Source organism: Triticum urartu, chromosome 2A, assembly GCF_056163025.1.
Source record: "Triticum urartu cultivar PI428250 chromosome 2A, HENAU_Tu73, whole genome shotgun sequence".
In the NCBI taxonomy this organism is placed as follows: Eukaryota; Viridiplantae; Streptophyta; class Magnoliopsida; order Poales; family Poaceae; genus Triticum; species Triticum urartu.
The window spans coordinates 710922081-710926297 of record NC_141874.1 but is presented as its reverse complement, the minus strand read 5'-3'; positions in this window follow the sequence as shown (position 1 = coordinate 710926297).

Below are 4217 nucleotides of genomic sequence, written 5' to 3'. Positions count from 1 at the left end.
TGTTGGATCTCGATCGTAGTGATACACATATTCATAATATTGAAGCCAAAAGATGCAAAGTTAATAATGATGGTGCAACTTATTTGTGGCACTGCCGTTTAGGTCATATTGGTGTAAAGCGCATGAAGAAACTCCATGCTGATGGGCTTTTGGAATCACTTGATTATGAATCATTTTGATGCTTGTGAACCATGCCTCATGGGCAAGATGACTAAGACTCTGTTCTCCAAAACAATGGAGCGAGCCACTGACTTATTGGAAATAATACATACCGATGTATGCGGTCCAATGAGTGTTGAGACTCACGGCGGGTATCATTGTTTTCTGACCTTCACACATGATTTGAGCAGATATGTGTATATGTACTTGATGAAAAATAAATCTGAAACATTTGAAAAGTTCATATAATTTCAGAGTGAAGTGGAAAATCATCATAACAAGAAAATAAAGTTTCTACGATCTGATCGTGGAGGAGAATATTTGAGTTATGAGTTTTGGTCTTCATTTGAAACAATGCAAAATAGTTTTGCAACTCACGCCACTTGGAACACCACAGCGTAATGGTGTGTCCAAACATCATAAACGTACTTTATTAGATATGGTACAATCTATGATGTCTCTTACCGATTTACCACTATCGTTTTGGGGTTATGCATTAGAAGACCGCTGCATTCACGTTAAATAGGGCACCATCTAAATCCGTTGAGACGACACCTTATGAACTATGGTTTGGCAAGAAACCAAAGTTGTCGTTTCTTAAAGTTTGGGGTTGCGATGCTTATGTGAAAAAGTTTCATCTTGATAAGCTCAAACCCAAGTCAGAGAAGTGCGTCTTCATAGGATACCCAAAAGTAACTGTTGGGTACACCTTCTATCACAGATCCGAAGGCAAGATATTTGTTGCTGAGAATGGATCCTTTCTATAGAAGGAGTTTCTCTCGAAAGAAGTGAGTGTGAGGAAAGTAGAACTTGATGAGGTAACTGTACCTGCTCCCTTATTGGAAAGTAGTTCATCACGGAAATCTGTTTCTGTGACTCCTACACCAATTAGTGAGGAAGCTAATGATGATGATCATGTAACTTCAGATCAAGTTACTACCGAACCTCGTAGGTCAACCAGAGTGAGATCCGCACCAGAGTGGTACGGTAATCCTGTTCTGGAGGTCATGTTAATTGACCATGACGAACGTACGAACTATGAGGAAGCGATGATGGGCCCAGATTCCGCGAAATGGCTTGAGGCCATGAAATCTGAGATAGGATCCATGTATGAGAACAAAGTATGGACTTTGGTTGACTTGCCCGATGATCGGCAAGCCATAGAAAATAAATGGATCTTCAAGAGGAAGACGGGCGCTGATAGTAGTGTTACTATCTTCATAGCTCGAATTGTCGCAAAAGGTTTTCGACAAGTTCAAGGTGTTGACTATGATGAGATTTTCTCACTCGTAGCGATGCTTAAGTCTGTTCGAATCATGTTAGCAAATTACCACATTTTATGAAATCTGGCAAATGGATGTCAAAACTACATTCCTTAATGGATTTCTTAAATAAGAGTTGTATATGATGCAACCAGAAGGTTTTCTCGATCCTAAAGGTGCTAACAAAATATACAAGCTCTAGTGATCCATCTATGGACTAGTGCAAGCATCTCAGAGTTGGAATATATGCTTTGATGAGTTGATCAAAGCATATAGTTTTATACCGACTTGCGGTGAAGCATGTATTTACAAGAAAGTGAGTGGGAGCACTACAACATTTCTGATAAATATATGTGAATGGCATATTGTTGATCGGAAATAATGTAGAATTTTTTTGGAAAGCATAAAGGAGTATTTGAAAGGAGTTTTTAAAAATAAAGATCTCGGCGAAGCTGCTTACGTATTGAGCATCAAGATCTATAGAGATAGATCAAGACGCTTGATAAGTTTTTTCAATGAGTACATACCTTAACAAGATTTTGAAGTAGTTCAAAATGGAACAGTCAAAGAAAGAGTTCTTGCCTGTGTTACAAGGTGCGAAATTGAGTAAGACTCAAAGCCCGACCACTCACGGCAGAAGATAGAAAGAGAATGAAAATCATTCCCTGTGCCTCAGCCATAGGTTCTATAAAGTATGCCATGCTGTGTACCAGATCTATTGTATACCCTACACTGAGTTTAGCAAGGGAGTACAATAGTGATCTAGGAGTAGATCACTAGACAGCGGTCAAAATTATCCTTAGTGGAATAAGGATATGTTTCTTGATTATGGAGGTGACAAAAGGTTCATCGTAAAGGGTTACGTCAATGCAAGTTTTGACACTGATCCAGATGACTCTAAGTCTCAATCTGGATACATATTGAAAGTGGGAGCAATTAGCTACAGTAGCTTCGTGCAGAGCATTGTTGACATAGAAATTTGCAAAATACATACGGATCCGAATGTGGCAGACCCATAGACTAAACTTCTGTCACAAGCAAAACATGATCACACCTTAGTACTCTTTGGGTGTTAATCACATAGTGATGTGAACTAGATTATTGACTCTAGTAAACCCTTTGGGTGTTGGTCACATGACGATTTGAACTATGGGTGTTAATCACATGGTGATGTGAACTATTAGTGTTAAATCACATGGCGATGTGAACTAGATTATTGACTCTAGTGCAAGTGGGAGACTGAAGGAAATATGCCCTAGAGGCAATAATAAAGTTATTATTTATTTCCTTATTTCATGATAAATGTTTATTATTCATGCTAGAATTGTATTAACCGGAAACATAATACATGTGTGAATACATAGACAAACATAGTGTCACTAGTATGCCTCTACTTGACTAGCTCGTTAATCAAAGATGGTTAAGTTTCCTAACTATAGACATGAGTTGTCATTTGATTAACGAGATCACATCATTAGGAGAATGATGTGATTGACTCGACCCATTCCGTCAGCTTAGCACTTGATCGTTTAGTATGTTGCTATTGCTTTCTTCATGACTTATACATGTTCCTATGACTATGAGATTATGCAACTCCCGTTTACCGGAGGAACACTTTGTGTGCTACCAAATGTCACAACGTAACTGAGTGATTATAAAGGTGCTCTACAGGTGTCTCCGAAGGTACTTGTTGAGTTGGCGTATTTCGAGATTAGGATTTGTCACTCCGATCGTCAGAGAGGTATCTCTGGGCCCACTCGGTAATACACATCACTATAAGCCTTGCAAGCATTGTAACTAATGAGTTAGTTGCGGGATGATGTATTACGGAACGAGTAAAGAGACTTGCCGGTAACAAGATTAAACTAGGTATTGAGATACCGACGATCGAATATTGGGCAAGTAACATGCCGATGACAAAGGGAACAACGTGTGTTGTTATGCGGTTCGACCGATAAAGATCTTCGTAGAATATGTAGGAGCCAATATGGGCATCCAGGTTCCACTATTGGTTATTGACCAGAGAAGTGTCTCGGTCATGTCTACATAGTGCTCAAACCCGTAGGGTCCGCACGCTAAACGTTCGTTGACGATATAGTATTTATGAGTTATGTATGTTGGTAACCGAATGTTGTTCGGAGTTCCGGATAAGATCGCGGACATGACGAGGAACTCCGGAATAGTCCGGAGATAAAGTTTGATATATGGGATAATAGTGTTTGGTCACCGGAAGGGTTCCGTAATTCACCGGAAGGGTTCCGTAATTCACCGGATGTTTCCCAAAATGTTTGGGTACGAGAACACTTTATTTGGGCCAAAGGGGAAAGCCCACAAGGTTTTTGGAAAGCACAAAAGGAAGTTTTGCGGAGTCCAGGGGCCAGACGCCGGGGTCCCTGGTGTCTGGGTCCAGACGCCGGGAACCCTGGCGTCTGACCCTGGAGTCCGAGAAGGATTCTTGCCTTTCGGGTGAAACGACTTTGTGGAGGCTTTTACTCCAAGTTTCGACCCCAAGGCTCAACATATAAATAGAGGGGTAGGGCTAGCACGCAAGACACATCAAGAAACACCAAGCCGTGTGTCGGCTACCCCGTCCCCTCTAGTTTATCCTCTGTAATAGTTTTCGTAGTGCTTAGGCGAAGCCCTACGGAGATTGTTCTTCACCAACACCGTCACCACGCCGTCGTGCTGCCGGAACTCATCTACTACTTCGCCCCTCTTGCTGGATCGAGAAGGCGAGGACGTCATCGAGCTGAACGTGTGCTGAACACGGAGGTGCCGTACGTTCGGTACTTGATC